This window comes from Tyto alba, unplaced genomic scaffold (assembly GCF_018691265.1).
Source record: "Tyto alba isolate M040663 unplaced genomic scaffold, T.alba_DEE_v4.0 Super-Scaffold_5, whole genome shotgun sequence".
In the NCBI taxonomy this organism is placed as follows: Eukaryota; Metazoa; Chordata; class Aves; order Strigiformes; family Tytonidae; genus Tyto; species Tyto alba.
Window position 1 is genome coordinate 13,784,705 of NW_024881326.1, and position 22,455 is coordinate 13,807,159.

At 51.4% G+C, this 22,455-nt stretch overlaps 1 long non-coding RNA gene across 2 annotated transcripts; it reads left to right on the top strand.

Annotated features, from left to right (window-relative positions):
- The first annotated feature begins 579 nt into the window (after positions 1 to 579).
- LOC116962428 lies at positions 580 to 19,002 on the top strand. Of its 2 annotated transcripts, none has more exons than XR_004407594.2 (3): positions 580 to 963; positions 5,454 to 5,590; positions 18,814 to 19,002. It is a non-coding gene; the product is annotated as an uncharacterized LOC116962428 (long non-coding RNA). The 2 variants fall into 2 exon arrangements; XR_004407593.2 differs by lacking the exon at positions 18,814 to 19,002 and adding an exon at positions 10,114 to 11,425.
- Positions 19,003 to 22,455: the final 3,453 nt, after the last annotated feature.

Here is a 22,455-nt window from a genome sequence, read left to right on the forward strand (position 1 = left end):
GTAAGACACAGGTCATGGTATAGGAACTGACACAGCAAAGCAAAGCAGGGCTTTGTTCAGCCCAGTAAGCAGAACCAAATCTAATCTAAGTGAGAGACTGCAGCAAGGGGACCTGCACGGTGAAGAATTTATTTTCTGTGCCCATCAGGATCACTAACTTAATACCCCCAAACCCTGCACCTGGATGGTCCCAGCCTGCCTGAAAATGGGCAGACCGGTGCACTTTTATCCCTCCTAACATCTGCTAAACAACTTACATAGCCTCTACTGACATGAGCAGTGAGTCTCTCCCATAAAAACTGAGGCAAAGCTTGTCCCTAGCACCTGGAGCTGCCTGCCGAGTGCTGCCAGGCCCGGTGAGGAGAACAGCAGGAGGAGTTCAAAGGGAGCCTTGAAGAGCCGCAGCGTGGAGCACAGCCCTGTCTTGCTGGGTGAAACACCCTCAGCACTGCCTTCAGTGTCCTCCACAGCGCGGGAGTCACCCTCCCGCGTGACCGAGACTTGGCAAGGCTGAAACCGAGCCCTTCCCCTCACCCTTCCTAAAATCCGCTGCTTCCTGCTCGGGCTTTTTCCCAGCTATTTATAGAGCAGGGCTGACAAGGTGCCCCTGCTAAGAGCCTTCCCCTGGGAAACAGCCGCCTCCGTGCATGCTTGCCGAAGCTCATCAGCGGGGCGTGCGGCTGCCCTGGCTCTCCTGGCGCCACTGCCCATCCCTGCCCGTGCGTGCAAGGGGCAGAACACCAGCCCCCGGCACAGCCTGCCCCACGCTCGTCCCAGCCTTTGCACCCGTAACGACTGGACCCAGTTCAAAACATTTGGCAGAGGCTTGGGCAAGGCAGGTGCCACCAGGCTTTTGGACTTTCGGTGGTGAAACGTTGCTCAATGGGTCTGACCCGTCGGCACTGTACAAAGCTGGGCAAGAATCATCCCTGTCTCGTGGCAGGGGAAGAAGTCACCCAACAGGTGAGCGCAGCCACGTCCCTACCCTCCGCCCAGCTGCCAGTGCCCGGCCACCCCCAGGAAGGATGCAGACACTGCTCCCCTTTTGGGGATGCTGCTCCGTTCTTCTCCACTCTCCTCCCTCCGCCCTGGCTCAGCTCCACCTCCAGCTTCCCCAGCATCCCCATCTGCTCTCCTCCGGCAAAGGCTTCCTGGGACCCAGCCAAAGTGGATTTCTTACCATGAGCAGCAACTCCCCTCGATGCCTTTGCTGCACCGCTTGTCCTGATGCAGCCCCTGCCCACAGCACAGTCCCTGTGGCAGGGATGGGACAGGTTGCTTGTCCCGCCCTGCCTGGACCCGCAGGCGCTGCCCCCAGGGACCCTTGGAGCATCTCCCCATGAAGTCAGGCAGGGGTCTGCCAGGGACCTCCGGGAGGGATGCAGACCCCTCGGCTCAGGTCCCAGCTGTGGAGGGGAAGGTCTCCATGTGTCAGGGGCCGAATGTTTTCTCCCTGTGAGAGGAAAGCATGATGTCTGGATGAAAACAGGGATTAAGAGGGGATTCACTGCCTGTGCTGTACCTGGTCTGAGTAACAGACACCGTTCCCCAGAGCTGTCAATCTGGTACCTTTCACCAGCACTAAAATTCAATTAGTTAAAACAACAACAACAACTGTGGCTCCAGACAGCTTGTGCCTAACACATTTGATCCCTTTTATTACTCAGCACTGCTCAAAACCTAGCCAGCAACATCCTAGCTGACTCCCACTAGTTTTCCCATTTTATTCTACCAGGATTAAGTCAACCCTACAGTCTCCAGCTGTTTTGTGGTTGGGCCTGGATACATCTTTATACTCAAGCTACATTATTAAGTGGATTGTGGCCAAATTGACAGAGCTGCTTCAGGGAGGACAAGGCCATTTAGGTCAATGATGGTCCTGCCAGCTGGAGAGACACTCGGGACTCATGATTTGCTAGCAAAGCTATGGACTGTTGTCTTAGCCTCACTTGATGTCCCAGAGGGGGCTCCTGTGAAAGCCCTGACTCTAGCAGGAATGCTTGATTTCTTGGCAGGGAGATGTAACAATCTGTCTTGGAGTATTGCAGGAAGATTTCGTGTTCGGTGCGGTTTGTCCATAGCATCACTTCATCGTCTGATGCATAATCCGCTCTTTGGCCTTTTCCAAATGGAGTCTCCACTGGATGCTGGCAGCCCCCACCGCCCCTGGCAGCTGGACAGTAGTTAAATCTAAAGACAAGAGCGTATCCTTCGGCTTGCATGAGCTCACACTTTTTTGGAGACCAGGCAGTTGTGCTGCAAGGCGCGGTGATGCCATGCTCCGGGCGCAGCTCTTCTTCCCACCGGGTCACCCACAGGCGTGATGACACGCGCTGCGGTGCGGCGCGACCAGACACGGCGCGATGCGACGATGTGACGCGATGCGATGCGATGCGATGCGATGCGATGCGATGCGATGCGATGCTTGCCCATCAGCCAAGCCGATGTGTCCTCCTGGGGTGCTCGGGGAGCACAGCCCTGCTGGGAGAGCCAGCAAGCTGCCTGGAACACGGTTTTGGCTGAGCCACATGGGATGGCTCAGGAGGAGAGTTAGCTAAACAAACAAGAGCCCGATTTTCTCCCAGGTTAAAACACCCTTTGTGTTGTTAATGAATAGCAGTGGAAGGGTCACGCAAAGAAAGGGATGAAAGCTCCATCCATCAGTTCATTGGAAACAAGACTGTCTGCGTGATTTATGAAACTGCTGAACACAGGGGGTTAGTATGGGGCTTGCTCTTCTCAGAAACAAGCAGCATCTAGATACAGCGTTGAAGTGAACGAGTGGTAACAGGTCACCATTTGCTGCTGGTACGTGCTGGAGGGTGGGAGAAGGCTCCCAGCCTATGCATCACCTGTGTGGCTGCAGCTGGTCCACCCTGGTACCCTGAGGCCTGTGCTGAAATAACTCAGTGATCAACTCCTGGCATGGCAGCTCTTGTTCTTGAGTAAGAGCAGATTATATTGAAATGGTTAATTCATGGGTGGAAGTGGGTAATGCTTAATGTGGACAGTCCCCCCCCAACATGGAGCAAGAACATCCCCACTGGGAGTTAACTGCACAATAGCTGTTCCCTGTCTGGAGTTGTCCCGCAGGAATCTCACGCCCTACATACATGCAGTTTAGCTTTCCTGTGTGGACATGTCCTAAAATCTTCTGGGCTCTTCCAGAGCCTCTGCTTGCCCGGTGGTGCTGGCAGCTGGGTGAGGGTCGCAGCGAAGAGCCTTTCCTGGCAGTGAGAGAGGCTGATGTGCATTTACCTTTGGAAAGCTGTAAAGCTGATTCTCCTGCAGTACAATAACACCACTTCCATGTGTGACTCATATTTTTTCCCCCTGCCTTGGTCTTGTAGTTTTTCTAATTACTGCGAGCTTTGCAACTGTGAACATGTAATGTTCCAGAAATGTGTGTGTGATTCACCTAATGCGGGGAGCGGACTTCCAGCCAAAAGGGACTCGGAGATTTTTCTGGCATCAGCCTGCGACCTGGAGAGCAGCCAGAAAAACTCACCAAGGTCATTTCTTTCTTTCTCTTCTTCCTTGTGTTCCTTTCTTTCCCTCAGCCCCTCTGCTCCCTCCCCTCTTTCCTCCAAACAAGACTCAGGCAGCACCTTGTTTATTACTCGTCAGCATTCCCTCTATAAAACCTCCCCAGAAATGCATACCACGCTGCAGCTGCGCTTCTGCCAGCGGCTCACTCTGGGCCCTTCGTGCGTGGCCCCCCGAGAGCACCCCCCGTCCAGGGCCACCGGCACAGCCGCGGTGGCGGCTTCGGCTGGGACACACCAATCTTCCATGAGATGCGATCAGAAGTTCCCACGTTTAGGAACTTGGTTTCCAAAAGGATTTATGCACAAAGTTCCTTAGAAACTCCTGTAACAGTTGTGTGTGTGTGTGTGTGTGTTCATCCACCCATCCGTGTCCGTCTGTCCGTCCATACCCCAGCTCGCACCACCCAGCTGCAGAGGCAGAGGCAAGCAGAGGGCACACCAGAGTGGGAGCCTGGCCCCCCCCAGATCACAACTTGCCCACCTCACTCCTACACCCGGCCCAGCAGTGGCCATGGTGGGAGACGTGAGGGGAGAAGCTTGTGCAGACGCAGCCTGAGGGCTCCTGTTGTGCATGGAAATAATCTGGCATCCCACGAATTTTTATGAAAGCAGCAGCAGCAGCATTTGCGGCTGTTATCAGCTGTAACAGGTTAGAGTTAGACACAACAGCGTCTGCCAAGGGGAAGGGAGGAGGGGGGACCAAAACGCATCATTTATCAATGCCTTGTTTCAGCCCAACGGGACAGCGGCGTCCCATAGGAGTGCCTCTCCTCACCCAACATCCCCTCTGAGGAAAGGGCAGGATGCTCTGACCTCTTGCCTGTGTTCATGTAAGTTCTCCGCCAGCACAAAATTCCCATTTGCACAGCGCCTACAGCCCCTCGTCCCGCAGAGTGATCTGACGGCGCAGACGGAGAAGATGAGGTGGCACCGGCCAGCAGAATCCTCACCTCAGTTCTCCAGCCACCAGAGTTGGCACAGGCATGGGTCCCTGCTTACGTGAGGCTGGAGGGGTGGTGGGACACTCAGTAAGCCCGAAGGCTCTGGAGTATTTTCCCACTAAAGAACAGGCCACCTGTCTGTATCTGCACCGCACACAGCCAGTTTGGAACAGCCATCAGAGCTTGGGAGTCCCAGCACACCCCCGCCTGGGAGATGTTTCTGTGACTCAGAGACACCCACCCGATGGTCTCATCCGGGCTGGGGAGGACAAGTGATGGTGTTGAGGAGGTAGCCGGGATCATTACGTATGATTTTGTGTCTCCTTCTTGCTGCATTACAAGCTTATATCTCCCCTACCAGCCAGCCCTCGCACCGCTCTGTGTCTATCCACCCAGCACTGGCAGCTCTTCCCACTTTCCCATCCCACTCCCCTTCCCCGTGCAAGCCACGAGCGCTGAGACTCATCCCCCCCCACTGCACCAACTCTTTTCCCACCATAGGACTCTCAACAGAGGTGTTTTATCTGCAGGAGCTGCTAATCCCTGAGGTGCTCGGACCCAAAACCAGTGGGGAAGGGCTAGGGACGGCTCTCCCCTGGCATTATGAGAACAGCCCAGATTACCTGCAACCTACAAAGACACCCCTTAGCAGCAGCCCGAATTACCCTGGAGGTCCCAGAGAGCAGATGTGAAGGGCTTTCAGATGCTTTCTTCATGTAGTCAGCAGCTGGGAGAAGGGAGGTTCAGCTCTTCAGTGGAGGAGGGCATGCAGAGGTCTGAAGGCAACTCCAGTACTGCCTTGCCTGTAGTGTCTAGAGAGAGTGTTTCATACTGGGCAGGATGATGGTGCCTTGGGAGGAGAGGGGTCACAGACATTAGCCCCCCAGGAAAGCCTTTCAGACCCCAAATGCTGGCTCTCCCTGTTCCCAGCACTATCCTGCCTTCTCCCTTGCTTTGTGCACAGATGATGCTCTCACTGGACTTTATCAGCTTTCTCTGATCAATCCATCTCCTCCCCTGCTGAGAATCGGAGTTCATTAGCCTGATTGCACCAGCCAGGACGTTGAAAAGCAGGATGGGACACATCAAAGATCACAGAAGGTGAGACACCACCACAAAGTTACAGTGGGTTGCACAGTCAGGCATGATGCTTTTCTGTCACATAACACCGCATCCTGGGCTAGGCTGAAGGGAGGATTACAGCCCCCTCAGACCTTCCCTCCCAGAGCAGCTGGGCAGCATCATTTCCCCCCACATCCTACAGTGTTGAGGTGACAATTTTGCAGAAAAATCACTGCATTTTGCAACACGTGCATTTTCAGCCAAGCAGTGTGTGTCGGTGGGTAAACACACTGCGGTGTGAGCACAAGGGATACTTTGGACTGTCTCCCCTAACAGCATTTTTCTGAATTCTTCATGTCTGAGATCACAGATGAAGGCAGAGTTTAAAGCAGTGGCCAGATCACTCTTTCACAGGCCTAGAACAAATACACTAAAAGCTTCCCCTGTGTGTGCGCAGATTAAGTCGTTAATGAATATTTTTGCTAAGCATCAGAAATCTGGCTGGCTTCGGAGCACAGCTCAGCCAAGACATTGGAGATTTGGCTGAAAAGATTCAACAGCAACCAGCAACAGAGCTGGGGGCCTCTGCTTGCTGGAAGGACACACTGGTTAGGCCTGCAAAAGTGCTCCAGCTCTGGGGCCACAGGTACCTGACTGCATGAGGGGGAAGCTTAATGTCCTGCCCCGGTGCAGCCAGGAGTGTGCTGGGGAAGGGGACACCCAGTTTACAGGCAGGGCTGGCTCCTCCAGAGAAAAGAGGGAGAACCTGCACGGATGCTCAGCCGAAGGGCAGCTACCAGCTGGACACAGGCTCCCACTCGTTTGTATGGAGAAAGAAAGGATTTAGGTCATGGCACCTCTGGCAGGTGAGGTGAAGGTTGGGCTGTGATGAGGAGCTGTGAAGCATCCGTGGTGCTTCAGGCAGGCCTTTACCACAGGGTCCAGCTACATGCCCAGGGCCAGAGCAATCTTACTTCAGCACTGTGGCACTTCACCAGCCTGATCCTACACCTGCCTCTCCAGAAGAGTTAATTAGTCCAGGGCAGACTTGCGCTAATGAGTCCAGAGTGGCTGGGACTCAGCACTAGACAGTTTGGGACTCAGCACTTGCCTCCCACCTCGCCTTGTGCCCCGAAGAGCCGCTCCAAGGAGCAGCACGGCTTCACGAGGATGCCAGTCACAGGCTTTGCTGTTGTTGCCTGCAAACTGGGGGATTTACATTCGATTTGCGTCTAATTTCTCAGTTAGCAAGCAGACAGCAGCGAGGACTTCTGAGCTGTTTACCGAAATGGGTATAAGAAGACGTGTGCTTTCAGTGTGACTGTCCGCACACACCCCGTGGAAAAGCAAGTTTAAGCTACTTTACAGAGAAGGCAGAAGGCAATTTGTAAGGTTCTGCAAATCACTGGGGACTGCAAACTATTGTTGGCAAACACTTGGATATCCACTGAGCATGTACGCACCTGTGAGTGTGTGTGTATGTGTGTGCACTCAGAGGTGAGCCCTGTACAGGGCACACCCTGGGAGAACCCATGAAAACTGGGAAAACCGGGTTCAGCAGGCTCTTTGGTATCAGAGGTACTGCTGAAAAGCAAGCCTTCTGTGCATGGGTAGATGGAGGTCTGCATGTCCACTGGGAAAAAGATGGGGGTCTACAAAAAAATGGGGAAAAAAGGAAGTTAAAACCACCTTGATATGACAGTAACTTGCTCCGTCTCACGTTTTCCAGGCATGGTGCTCAGGCAGCTTTACAGATGTTAATTAAGCCTTGTGCCCTTCCCTAGGGATGCACTGAGGTATTACAAATAATAGTATTACCAGGAGCATCAGTACAGACAAATTAATTAAGGGTAATATTTTAAAGATGGAAAGCTGTTGGGTCACACTGCCAGCTGGGGAGATGGGCAGCCCCCCCAGGATGGGCGAAGCCTGCTCGCCCACCCAGTGACCCGCTTCGGCCAGGCAGCTGCGGCACTTGCAAAGGCTTACCCTGCCTTGCTCCCGCCCTTCGTTTTGCCCTGACCACAGAGGTGGCTGCTTGAGGCGGGTAGAGCTCATGCCCTCTGGGAGGACGTGATGTTTTACTACCATGCAAAGAAAGTGCTGGGAATCCCCAGCTCTGGTGACTGGTCCAAAGATTCAACATGCATCCCCGCTCTGTTCTCCTCAGTGATTTCAGGATGCTGCCAGGAATTGCACCAATGCAGACCCCTTCCCTGAAGTTGCCTGCTGAGACCCTCCAGTTTGAGGAGACAACAGCAAAGTCTGAATTGAAGCTCTTGGTAATTACAAGGTTTTCTTGCTCTGGGGATTTGGGGAGGAGAGGAAGAATTGCCTTTCCCATAAGGGAACTGGCACTTTTGTCTTCATAATTCAGGCATGTTTGTGAGGAGAAATGGCAAGACGGGAGATTTCCCCTCTGCCCCGCTCACAGCAGGGAGAGGAGGGGATCTCCCAGGCAGCCATCACCACGCTGCACACCACTGCCCTGGACATCAGATGTAAAGACCTCCCATGAGTAAATGCTGCACGGATGCTCCCCACTTGGCCAGGGGAAGGAGACAGAAACTTTGCCAAATGTTTCACCCTGCTTTTATTCAAACTGTCTGGTTTCAGTGTCAGGGGGAGGATACGGCCATAGGTAGAGCATGAATCAATCCGGCAGTGATCACATTCATAGTTATTTTGGGAGACCAACTGTTTGCATGTCGCACCATCCCTCGTGTCCAAAAAGAGCAAATAAGGGCAGTGGGAAAAAAAAAAATACTGCCTTGAGATGTGATGCAGTTAAAGGTCGGATATGATCTGGTCCGATTTCCTGCGATTCTCTCCGCTCAGTGAGCCCACGTGGATCCCAGGACAACACCGCCAGCCGCCAGCAGCACGGGCCAGCACAGGAACAATGGCCGGTGCACCCGTCCCGTGCCAGCAAAGAGCCCTATCAGATCTTGTGAGGAAAGAGGGGGCTGGCCGGGCTCCTGCAGCTCCCAGATACGGCCGTGCATTGTCTGGAGCGTTTATTTCCACCCAGTTTTGGCAGCCAAGGACCTTGGGATACTTGGGTGAGGCAACTCCTGTTGTGCTAGACTTCCATTTTCCTTCCTCTTCTTCCTTTTAAACAAAGCCATTATCACTGCCCTGATCTTACTGCCGGAGAGGGTGAAGGAGGGGCTCACGCTGCCTGCGAAAGCCCTTCCCTTCTCGGCACGCTCGGCCCCTCAGTTCATCACCTGAGAGCCACGGCAGTGAGGCGCACGTCGAGCAGGCGGCTGCGGATGCCACTAGGCTGCATTCTTGGAGCACTTTTGGAAAAGTCTGTGGCTTCTTCAGAAAGACCAAAAAGAATACATTTATTCCAGCCTAGCAAAGTCCTAGCTGAGACTAGATGGACAACAGACCAATGGTCCGCATGGATTTGCGGTGGGGCAAAGGAGGAGAGGAATCATGGGTCTCCAGCCACCAAAGAGGGGATGAAATGGTTCGGCTTGGGGCACCTGGAGGATATAGCACAGAGGAAAATTTAATGGGAACACTGGGTCACCTCCCCAGCAGGCCAGCTTCTTCAGAAAGGAGCAGCAGCACATCGCTGGAGGTATTTGAGAACAGCCTTGGCCAAGGCCCAAGGCGAGAGTCTTTCCAGACCCCTAATCCAGCATCAGAAAAGCATGAGCTAAATACCACTCAGTACCAGAGAAACGACGCTTTCAGGAATGTGCTCTTGCACAGGTAATTGGTGCAGGCAGTTTCTCTGCCTGACTGTATCTCTGCCTGCTCCTGGGAGCTAAGATACTCATTAGCTGGAGCAGTCACCAGCACGGTGTACACACACATGGTCAGAGAACACAGACCAACCCATTTTTCCATCTTAAACTCCTCAGATGCTTTCGCTCATCTGGTGCTGCTGTTTTGTTCATCACTCCTCTTTCAGTGTGTTCCCAGAGTGTGCTCAGCCCTTACTAATTAAAGCAAGGGTAAGGAGAGGCAGTGATCTGTGCGTGGAGCAGACATGCAGAAGCATGGATGCTGTGAGTCAGGGAATGCTCCTTGCCAATTCTTCACATATGTTTTTGTACTCACTCATTGTTTGGCTGCTTTATTTTTTTTCCCAAAGAGTTAAGCAGATGGATGGGAGCACTCACTGGATGTGCCCACAAGTACACTGAGCCTTAGAAAACCCACTCCGTACCTCGGTGTGAAAGCTCTTCAAAGGAGAGCAGAGGTGGGAGGGTCTTGCTCTACAAGCAAGAAGTGTGGTGAGGGAACTGGGAGGCAGATGAACAGCTAAATGGGAGACTGGTGGTCTATGTCTGATGTAAGCCACCAAGTCCAGGAAAACCAAAGGTATGTCATGGTTGGAATAAATCCTGTTGCCTGGAGTGAGAAGCTGCAGCAGCTTATGTCCTGGGAATTAAATAGTGTGGTACGGAGTGCTGGCCAAGTAAGGGCTTTGCACAGGAGTTCCTCATGCTCCCAAGTAACATCATCAGTGAGGCAGAGGACAGTCTTAAGCACCCTCTAGAGCTTCTGGGCATGGCTCATCACAGCCTCAATCATCTTTCCAGGTGCCCTCCTTCTGCAAGAGCATCTCTGGATTCCCCTCACCTCATCCAAAGCTGATCTCCACCCCAGCTGCAACAGTGCCCGAGTCACCACACCAGTGAGAGCAGCCTCTGAGCCCCAGCCCCATGCTCCCAGTGTGGCTTGGCCTCCCCCACTGAAGTCTGCACACACTGCTGCAAGGGATCCTGGCAGCCCCTCCTCCCAGAAGTGGCACCCGAGGGGCACCCCCACGGAGGGGACCGGAGGGCTCTTGTCTCCGGCATGGAGCAGCACCTGTGCCCATGCCCATCTGCAAAGCAGCCCTGATGGCGGGTGGGAAAGGGTCTGAGTCATGAACCCACCGAGTCGAAGGTGAAATGAGGGAGAAGAGTCACGCAGCATCCTCGAAGCCCAGAAAAAATTCCACACAATGGTCTTGTTTGGGTACCTCATCTGCAAAAGGCTTTGCAGAATAATGTGAACCCCATGCACATGATCCTCCGACTGGCCAACTCTGATGGTGCTTAAAATGTGCATGCAGAGAGAAGGATGCAGGCAGATGCAGGAGGCATGACGGAGAGAAATTAAGACTGAGACTAGCTGTAACAGAACAGACACCTCGCATCGGATCAATGTCTGCTTTAATGCAGAATATTTCTGCCTCACAAATGTCTCATCGTTTCAGGCGGGCACCAGGTTTTGATGGCAGGATTGTTCAGTAAGGTTCATGTGAAGCAGCTGGACACAGGCACCGTTCCTGGGCTACATTTGTGTAGAGCTCTGTAAAATGCTTTAACATTCTAGAATAAAAGGCCCCATTTTCCTCAAAATGAGGGATTCATGGTGATATTAACACTCCCTTATCACTGTTGTCGCTGCAGAAGCACATACACCTCATCATCTGCAGCTTGCCAGGGAGAGAACAAACCGTCTTCCCACACTTCATTTCAGAAAAGTGCCTGCTAACATTATCTACACATGCATTAAACAGGTGGAGAGAGATGCCAACGTACAGATATGGCATTAAGCTCAGCCAGAGAGAGGCGGGTGCTGTGCTCAGTTACAAGTGGGCGTGCGAAAGCTGAGAAATATACCTAAATAATACTCCACTGTCACTGGTTTTCTACCCATCCCATTTCTGGTTTCTCTCAGTGACCATGGGAAAAAGCTTCAGGCCACCCAACATGCAAATGCAGCACACAAGGGCAGCTAGAGGAATCATGTCCAAGCTGGATGATTTTCTGAAAGTAGGTACGAACCAAGCTTCTGTTTTTTTCCAAGCTGCTTGGAAAAAACATGATCTGGCTCAGGCCCTTATTCTGCAACTCAACTCAAACTTCAGCTGATACAGGCTGAAAATGTTTGGTTTGCTCTTGCTTAGAAAGACACATCCAATAGCCTCTCTCCCACTGAAGCTTTGTTTTCATCTCAAATAGCAAGGTGCAATGAGAAAAGCCTTTGTTCTGGCACTGCGGTTTTGGTTCAAGCAGAGCCAGGAAGCACATGAAATCTCAGGGGAAGGGAGATCTTTCAAAGTTTTCCAACCTAATCTTCAAACCAAAGATCTGTGCAATACATCCAGATGAGCTGCCTGAACCACTCAAAACTTGCTAACCTCTTGAGACTCATTGCCAGCTCTTCCAAAGCCTTGCCTGATATTCTGCGAGAAGTGGCACTGAGGACCAGCTCCTGACTGAGGAATATGGCACAGCTCCACCGACTCCATTTAAACCACACCAGACGGCCTCTTCATAGTCATTAAGACTTTCTAAATACCACAGAAATGCCAGAACATGCATCCAACTGCAGCAAAGACATCAGCCTTGGCCAAGCTCAGTGCAGTCTCGTGCATATGCTGCTCACACATGGACGTTACACTAACATTATGTTTTCAAGGGTCAGCTAAGAGCTGTGTGTTTTGGTATGGATGCAAAACTGCTGGCCACAGCTACCAACGAAAGAAATGTCAGGGACCCTTGCCACAGTCTGACATACAAAGAAGATTAAAAAAACCCCTAGCCATACAGTTTGCCACAGAGCACCTGCTATTTATCCTTGAGGATGAATACGTTGGTACAGCAGGAGAACAAGACCAAAATTCTCCAAGAATGAACCAAATGAGCAACACACAGACCTGGCATTTCCTTCCCAAGCAGGCCAGTAATTGCACATGTTTTTAACATGAGTGCCTGGGAGTTTGTGAAGTCCAGCAGCACCACAGTTCTTCTAGTAACGCCAAGCTATGTGGCCCAGAAGAGACAAGACTGTAAATGATCCCAGATATCCCAGTACATCCCAGTTCCACCTGCTTCACACTCCTCCAGCCAAGAGATGCTCAGCCACTCACTGCACAGATTATCCCACGTGACCTCAGCACCCAAAATTATCTACACAAGACTGCTAGAAATTCAGACCTCTGCTTGGAGGCTGCCGCACAACTATCCCCTCGCCTGCTCCCCGCTCCTCCCGGCTCTGGCCTCAGCCCGGTAGCTCCTCCTGCCTGGTACACACATACCAACTGCAGCGGGAGCAGCGAGGCTCCCACCTCTGCCAGGGAGCTATCTGTTGTTAGCTGTAAACAGTAAATCATAGTACTTGTCAGTGCAAAGTGAATAGAAATGATCTTTAAAGAAAAAAAAAAAAAAATGCACAGAATTTCCTGTACCAGCTTAGTTTGCTACATTGCAAAATGGGAAGGATTTCAGTTTTCCTTCTGAAAGTTGGATACAACTGGAGAACCATCCACTGGGCATCATTAGAGGCCACAGGAGCCCTGGGCACGACCTGCTTGCCCTGCGAGGTTGAGCCTGTCTTGTCTTCAAAAGCTCCTTGGCTGCACAGCGATACATGGGCGCTATGGACATCACCCAGTGCACAGCAAAGGCTGCGCTGCCCCAGGAGCCTGCAGCCTGCCTGTGCACGTTTCGTTGGTAATATGGATCTCCGAGTCTCTCAGGGAAAGGCATGAACAATCAGAAACTAAACTAGTTTCAAAAAACCCCTAAAAAAAACCCTAGGGAAAAGCCAATGCCTTGGGAAGGGGCTGAGTGGGATAGCACTCCCCCTGCCCCATGGCAAACAGATGAAATGGGACCTGGTGAGCCTGCTTGATATGCAATTCCTCCATACAAATGAAAAAAACAGGAGAAATAAAATGACTAAGAATGTGGGATGCAGAAACAGAGCTGTTTCTAAACAGGATGCTTTTAAAGCCTTCCAGGAGGCATGTGCTGGTTCTTTAATCCCCATCAGTTCATTTATACCTAGTAACTTTTTACTGCTACCCTATTACATCAGGTCCTGTAGGGACAGAAGATGGTGGTGGGAGAAACTCAGGAAGTTGGAAATTTCAGGGAGACAGAGTGGATGAGTTATATAGGTCCCTTCTGTCACCAGCTCTACTAGAGTTCAACTCTGGGTAAAACACTCAGATGCTTGAATATTTCTCCTAACTTGTGCAACCCCTCAAGCCAACAAAACTGGCTAGAAATCTGGCTGCAGGAGCTTGCTGGAGATCTCACCTCCATTCTGCTTTCAGTCAGGCCAGAAATACCAAGAGATGAGCTGGTCTAATCAACAGTGGGAACGGGGCAAACAGGCGAGAAAAACCTTCCTCAGCTGCCCAAAGGTTTGTCACTACTTTGTTTGGCAGTTGAGTATCACTGGGGGCTTGGAAGGGGTTTCATGTTATCTGCTGCCCAGCAAGGCACAGCAGTTTCTTAGGTCCAAGAGCTCTGGTTTACGGCCTCTGCTCTGCTCTTCTGCTCCAGGAATTTTACACGATAACTGAGCCAGAGTCAGGCTCGGCCAAACCTCTGGCATAATCAGAGTGAGGAGGGTTGCAAATGTTATTAATGCTACACACATACTAGACTCAGGAAACATATTCCACTGAAAAGTGTATTCAGGGCTGTCAATTGGACTAGCCCGGCGTAGGGTCCCACCCTCAGCTCAGCAACACTGGTGGGGTGAGGAACAGCTCCACCAAGGGCACAACACACCAGGGAGACATGGAGAGGGAAAATCCTCTGTGAAATGCAATTTTTTTTGTCTTTTGTTGGAGTAGTTGGTGTGATAAGGCTGGGTAGAGTGCAAATAGCAGTCAGACAGGAGGCTATTAGCAATATTCATTTCAAAAGAAGATCTTTGGGAAGCAGCTATCACATGTCCTAGAGGGGACAAGCCCTCTCAGCCCACTGGAGGACCACATGCAGAATATCCCTTGCAAAAATGGGTCAAATTCAAATTAGTGGCAATTCCCAGAATGTCTATTCATTTACCTATATGCAACAATGCTCAAACTCTGCCTACCCCCATTTCTGCACCTCACGAGGAAGAGCTGCAGGTAAGGATCAGCACTGAGGCTCCATCCTGGAGAATGGACAACTGGGGTACTAAGGCCCAGGCTGCTGAGAAAGGGGGAATGGTCTTTGGGCACAGAAATACACACTATCTTTCTACTATCAGGAATGTTACAGAAAAAAAGGGAAGAGCGTGTGAGAAAGATGCATACAAAGGAGCAGAGAGAATGTAGAAAGAGGGAGGGATAAAGTCAGAAGGGAAAGGAAAGACAAAGAGGAGATAAAAATCAGAGGCAGAAGTGAACAGAACACTCTTAGAGGGAGCGGCTTTTCCCCAAAAGCCCAGCAGTACTGCTCAGACATCTCCATCCCCCTTGCAGAGAAGCAGGAATGCCTTTTCCCACTAGCACCATTTTGTTCTTGCTCTGGTTTTTCCTCGCCTGCTTTGTTCTTTCTCCTTACAAGCTCTTGCCGAGGGTAAGCGTTAATTCTTTCCAGGTGCTAGTGTCTCGCCATCCTGCCGTTCCCGTGTGGCTCCCCGCTCTCCCTCCCACGGCAGCTCCTCCTCAGCTTTCGCCAGGCAGATTCTGCTCCACCTCCCTATGGGGCAACATCCTGGGAGCCCTGGAAACAGCTGGCTATTCCTAACCCTGAAAAAATCAGACCTACTTATTGCTTTGGGTTGCAGCACTCAGCTTTACTGCGATTGATTTCTCATGAGGAGTTTGTGTTCAGAGAGGGCACCCTTCCCACCCACTGCAGGACGGGCCCCCAGCCCTGCTGGGGAGGGCTCTGGCAATCAGCTGGAAAGGGCTCCTGGCCATGGAGGTTACAAAGCCTGACGGGTCTTGCTTACAGCCTGAAAGCAGCATGGACCATTTCCCCTCTGCACAGGAGGCAGCTTGGCAGATCCACGGGGAGATTTCTGGGAAACTCATCCAACAGCAAAACTCCTAAAGTGCTGCAAAAATGGGCTGGAGATGTTGGGAGATGAGACCTCAGCTCCCCGCTCCAGGTGAACACACTCTTGTGTGAGCTTTGCAGTTCCTGGAAAAAGCTCGAAAGAAGTGGAGAAGCAATGTCAGGCCAGGAAATAATATCAATTTCAGTTAAATGCTTTGGCATCCCAGTAAAAGTTTTTTGAGGGGAAGGAATGGTTGCTCAGGCTATGGGCAGCAGTTCAGGACATTCACAAATGGGTTCACATGACTATAATAAAAATTAGACCAAGTCAAATCACAATAGGTGGTCCACGATATAAAATCTGTGGAGTCAACAGGTAGGTGACACACAGACTCTCTTTCCACCAGCCCAAAAGGGCTCAGAAAAACCCACTGGTTAAGGGACAGGTTGGAGAAGGCTGTCCAGAGCTCAGAAGAGCCTCCTGCCATTAATGTATCTGAATGTTTGGAAAGGAAGCACAATAAAAAGACCACTTAAACAACTCATCGGCTGAACAGCTGACAAAGCCAGGCAAGAGGTCTGCCAGCAAGTTGGGGTCTTAATGTGTTTGCAATTCATTAGCCTCCTGCTTAGCTCCTAGCAAGCCAGCAAGGCCAGGATTCAAACTTGAAATACCTGCATCTGCTCTCATCATGTCTGCTGCTTAGTGCAAACATTTATGTTTCTCGGCATATAAAATAAATAGGCCCATGTTCCAGGGAAGCCTGTCAGTGCAACGGCAGGTACACTTTATGATGTGTGAGCAGGACTCCCAGTGCACGGGTCCAGGACTGGGGAAAAAGGAAGCAAAGCCTCCTTGCAGAGCAGATGACCCCTTCGCCGCTTGCTTTATTTGCCTCTCCGGCAGACAGACACAGCTCAAAGGAGAGGTCATCTCCCCCTACACTCCTAGAAGGCAAACACATCTGGGGCTGGCTGCTGTGTGGGAGACAAAAGCCTTGATGTGCTCGGCTGCTAGGATGCACAGCAGCACCTTCCCCATCTCCATGCATACATCCCCAGCATATGGGCACCCCCAAAGCAGCAGTCACCCCCAGCCTTAGTTGTACGCTCATCCTCTAAGGGCCCATTCACAGCACAAAGGGGTTCCCACACAAAGGGGATCCTGATCCCGAAGAGGGTGCTGGCGGGTGCTTTCCCCATAATGTGAGCAGGTCCATGTCCTCCCAAACACCGAAACTCACGGGGACATTGTGGCTTTTCACGATGTGGGGTTATCAGTGGGTTTTGAAAGACTGATCCACCGGTGAAGGCTGTGCAGTGTGTTCCCAATGCCTCTTAACAACCAGCTAGACATTGCCATGGGCCTCTCCCTGCACACGCATGTGCATTATTAGTGACCCCCCCCACCACTGAACAGTTGCTCTGCGATGGCTCCGCTCTTGGGCACCAACAGCCAAGCACCATCAGCTAATTTTTTAATGTGTGTGTCAAACGACGTGCTGTGCCGTGGTGCTGCAGACCCAGCCCCCCTGTGCCCCCTGCCCGCACATGGTCCGGTGCAGGAGCCGAAACTGCCATTCGGTGCAGGACTCAGGATGGGGTTACCCAGAGAAGGAAATTAGGGAAAGCATGAGCGAGAGCATTTGATGGCTGGTGAAATGCCACCTGCAGCTTGCAGACAAGCCAGGTGCAAGGATGGAGCCTGTTGGCATCTCCTCTGGGGCTGGATGGAGAGGGGTAGCCCCGGGTCACCACAGCCTGATGGATTTCAGTTTCCAGTCCTGAGCGCGAGCTTTTGCCACTGCTGGGGGGCTAGGACAAAGAGTCATATTGGAGAGGAGCACACAAATGCCCCAGATGCCTCAATAATGACTGGTGGACTTAAATGATGTGTAATAGCCTCACTCAATTCCTGAGAACGCTTTCAAAATGTATGCGTGATGATCCAGCCATGGGCTGCTCCTTGGTAGCATCCAGGAGCTCTGCAGAGCAGCCAGGGCATCCTGTGCGAGGATGCTGGCCTCCCCTGCCCTCCCCTGGCCCCCTACCCCCAGCCCCTGGCCCCAGCCCCAGGCTGGATCTGTGGCACAGCCCCTGCACTTTCCCCCCAGCCTCCTGGCAGTCTGCCCGATGCCTGACTGAACATGGTTAGCGGGCTGAAGCCATTTATTAATTAATTTTGTATCAACAGCAGCAGCACTTTATACAATCACACAACAGCGCTGCATATTAGTAAGTTGTAATGATGATGTTGATGCAGGCTCGTGCCTGGGAACAATGGCAATAATTACGGAGTCTGCTGTTGTTGTTTTAGCAGTTGTCTGTGCTGCAACTCCCAAGTCCCAGACTCCTTGGCAGGGGATGCTGGTGGTACCAGCACAGTTACCTGCAGGGAAGTCCCGAAACATCTTCTGGCTGAGTGCTCCCAGACAGGTCAGCCCATGCAGTGGCTTGGTTGCTCCAGGCCATGCACCTTTCAAGAGCTTTGCCCTCTGGAAACACTTTCCCATCCCTCTTGCACTGAAGAATGACATGGAAGAAAGAGTTTTGTCATCCTGCAGGCAGGGAACAAGGTTGTGCAGGAGGAGACAGGGTAATTGCTCCTAGTCCAGAGGCTAAGATGTGACCAGATCTGGAAACAAGTGGCAGAAGCTGCTAATGTAGGAGCACAACAAAGTCAGACACTGTTTCAGCTTTGCAGTGCTGCTGGCATAGCCTCTGATGCATGCAAAGGAGAATCTGGTGCAAGGACCAGTGCAAGGAAACACTGGCTGCAGGTGAATCATCAGGGCAAATGCTGGAAACTGCGTCCCCAGGGCACTGCATGAGCCCAGACACGGCCAACATCAGCAGCTGCTCTGCCATGCCAGAACCCCAATGGCCCTGAGCCCATGGAAACATAGGCTGAGCAAGGAAATCCCACCTGTACAGAGGGGAAGCCCTTGGCTGCCAATTAACTGTGCCAATTAACGAAGACATCCCATTGGCATGACATGAGCAGAAGTCAATCAGAAGTGTGGGGGACTGCGGGGGGTTGCCTGCAGTGCTGCTGGGGCTTGGTTATTCCTCCCTCAAAGGGAGATGCAAGGGACTGGCTCCCTCTGCTTCTCTCCGCCCAGTTATTTCTCTAGTTGCTGCCTCCAGTTTCCCAGGGCTGAAAAGGGGAGGGGAATATAAGAGACAAGAGAAGGAGAAATACACAGGACAGTCCCGAGGAAATAAGGTTACTGGAAGCAGTGAGACAGGCTTCCTTCACAAGCCTGTTTTCCATTTCCTACCCCTCCTCTGAAATTATCGCTATGGTTTTCTTCCCCCTCTTCACTGCCCAATATTTAATTGAAAACGCAGATCTGTAGCCCAGAGAGGTGTTATTTTCGGCACACGAAATAGAGATATCTCCTAGCAGCTGTCAATCCCAGTGACCTTAGCTTCTGTGCAGACTGCATGGGCCTTTTTTTTACCTCTTTCCTTTCCTTTTTTTTTCTTTTTTTTTTCCCACTTTCTTTTTTCCTCCAGCCGAGTTACTGTTTCATTGCTCTCCGCTGGGACTCCGACAAGAGCCGAGTTCCTCGCAGATGACACAGAATAATTGAGATGTCCTTCTGCTGACCTTCAGTCCCTGGCAGCGCTCACTTCCCTTCTGGTGATCAGGGCGAACGACAGCCGAGTGGCACACGCAGGCTCTGCGCCCGCCCAGACCTACACAGGCACACATGCAGTGAGGGATGCCCCTTTCCTAGGGGGGTAAAAAAAAAAAAAGGGGGGGAGAAAAATAACACCCCAGACATGTGGCGGTATCCAGCAGTGCGGGCAGGTAATCCCATACCAGTCACCCAACCTGTCACACGCACCCACGCTAGCATGAGCATCAGGCAGGGCAGCACTCGCAGGGCAATGCAGGCCAGCGCCAGGCACACGCGTGGCCACATGTATGTTAACATATAGCTGCAGGGACGTCTTCCCACTGCAAGTGCAAGCAGGGAGACCCAAGCCCGGGGGAAGCAGCACCAAGATTGCACTGGTGTGGATGCTGGATGGAGACAGAGGAGCAGGGTGGAGCCACAGGGATGTTCCATCCCCACAGAGGCACCGCCGGCCCCTGCAAGATCCCCGGTGGGTGGGAGGCAGAGCCTGCTTCCCATGTGTACCTCACCTGGCTTCCCAAGGCTGGGGCCCCACGTACTGCTGAGCTGGAGACACGGCAGCCCCCGCGCCAGGATGGAGGAGATGCCGGGGGAGAGCATGGTGCTTCCTCCCCAGGTCGGCTCAACTCCTTGGTCCTCCCGATGTTAAAGGTTGTATCGAACCAAAAAATGGAGCCGTTCTTTCTTCCACAGCCACTGTATTTGTATGGGAATCTTGCAGAAACATGGCATCAGTCTGACATTTCCCCTGCTTCCACAGAGGCTGCAGAAAACAAGTTGAAAGTGCAGGCAATAACCTTGCCGCGTGAGCTGGGCCCATTAGCATTACATGGACCGGGTGCTTTCACATGGAGGAAGGAAGAGGAGATAGAAGCCCTGGTTTAGATTATGAAAACATTTAAAAGAGACGATAATATAAGCAAAGAGGGTTGTTGGTTGTTGTTATCACTGTGCCTACAGATAAGCCATGAGTGGGGACAGGGCTTCAAAACAAATGCAATGAGACACAGACCCTGTCACAAAGAAGTTTATAGTGTGAATAAACACAGTGGGCAAGGGTTGGAGGAACAGAGATAAGGCAGGACGGAGGGCAGGGTTGTGCAGTGCTGGCGTGCAAGCTCGGGGCAGGGGGGCATCTCCCCACGCTCACCGTGCAGCGGCCGGGGCCCGGCATCTCCCCAGCCAGCTGGGGATGGGCTTTCCAAGAGGCTTTACCCTGGGGTTTCTGCAGCGAGAAAAGGGAGGAAGGGCTTGCTTCAGTCAGCCCGAACACCACATCCAGCCCAGAGGAGAGCAGCTTGTTTGGCTGTCTATTTAAATCTCAGCTCAAATTCAGGCAGATTTCTCAGTGTCCGTTCAAAACAAAAACAAATTCATTTCAGAAAATAGTATGACTAAAGGTTTTGACTTTTGCAGGGTTTTTTTCCCCCCCTTAATTTTTTTTCCATTCTACTCTATTCATCCAATTTGGCACTAATTCACCAATAATTTTGATTGTCCCCAAAGCAGTATTTCTGGTAAATAAACTATTGTCCACCCCTTTCTCCCCAGTGTTAGCTATGCCAACTTCTATTGTGCTGACAATTGATTCCAGGTGGTTTTTTTCTGTTTTTTCCCAGCATATGAAAATGCCTATACAAAATTAATCTTGGTGACTGGGGCGAAGAAACCACCTCTCAGAAACACGCCGGACAGCCGGAGCCAAGCGCGCTCCCAGGCGTGCTGAAGAGGAGGACAGATATATGGGAACCTTCCTAAATTCATTAGCTCCAAAACAAACTGTGAGAGATTGACAAGTACTGCTCACAACTGGTAAAATTGTACCCTTTAAGCTGGAGACTGAAGCACAATGGAAAGACACTTCCAGAAAACCCCCACTGCCTAATCCTGGGGCTGGGGAGTGGGCGCAGCAATCCACAGCGGGGCTGCCCTGAGCTGGGAACAGTCACAATTAATTTTAAAAGCAGTATCACTTAATAACTTTCTGATCGTAAATGCAGGTGCTGTACCTGTGTTGAGCTGAAAAACCTGAGGCAGGAGAAGCACTTTGGCCAGTCAAGTTAATGGCTCGGGCTCTAAACTAGAAAATTTTAATTCCACTTGTGCACTGAATCTGGCCCTGAGATATTTCAAAGAATATTTGTAATGGTTTAAAGGCATTACAAGGTGCTGTAAGTTAAAATGGGAAATGTCTTAATTTTGGCTAGGGACCTTAAAAATACAATGAAAAGCTTAGGTGAGACTCATATGCGGAGTGGGAAACATGCTGTCTATAAAAAAGTCAAAAATGGAATCAACAGAGGTTAAATATAATGGCTATAACTGAGCAAAGATAGATTAATTGTCAATTCAGAGGGAAATGTCAACTCCACACTGGAAATATCTACAGAAATTTATAGCTAGGAACTATTTGGCAAAATGTATTCCAGCTCAATCTATGGTCAATGATTGAGATAATTGCTGCAAAATTATATTGTCTGGCATTGAAAAAAAGAGACATAAGAGACATCTGCGCTGCTAACACTGATTTCCAACCTGCCCTTTTTAAATAACAAGGAGAGTAAAGAGTTAGACCCTAATGGGGGATCATCTTGTCCACTTTAGGGAGATATTATCCAGGAAAACAGTTTTTCTATAAGAAGAAAAATTATCCCTACAGTGTTGGGACAAGAACTTTTTCACTAAACCTGCTGACTCCTCAGCCAGGCAAGGGCCAAGAGGGACCTTCCACTGCACGGCGGATCATTTTTTGCTAAAACCCTTCCGCTATTTCCCAAGGAGGGAAAGAAAACTCTGTGAAAACTTCTGCCTTTGAGCAGAAACACCCCTCCTCCCAGTCCCATGAACCCCAGCAGGTTTCCAGAGCTCCCAGCAGCCAGCCCGGGTAACCCTGCTTGGCTTAAGTCTCAACTAAACCCCTCCAAGAGAGGGTTTCAGGAGGCAGCTGGTGGGACCGGGAAAGGAGGCTTCACTCTGTGGGCTGCACTGGCTCGGCCACGGCTGCCCGGCTCCCTGCAGTCCACAGCAGATCAAGTAGCAGGCTGAATCAAGGCAAAGCTTCGGGTCGGAGTGCACGCTCCGGGGACTGACTGCAACACAAGGCTTCGGAACAGAGCATACACTCCAGGGACTGTTGCGTGCTAGGAAATACCTATTTTAACTGCCTTGAGAGTCTTGCGTATCTTTCCCTTTGGTTTCTCCTTCTGCCCTGGCACTGACCGCTTGCCTGCACCCTCTGCTGTGGACTTGCCACTGTTTCACTAGCTGATGTGAGAACCCACCTTCATTAACCCCCCCACAAGGCTCTGCCATTGCTAATCCCCGTTGCCCTTTGGCTAAATACCCCCAAATTGTCCCAAACCTCTCCATCACTCTCATCTGGCAATGTCTCTCTTTTCTGTGCTGCTAACCCTCCGTAGGGTACCCAGGATCTCTCCAGGCTTCTCCCTCACCCTGCCCTCAGTCACTCCTAGCCTAACCAACCCCTAAACCCATCCGGACCTTGGGCATCCTC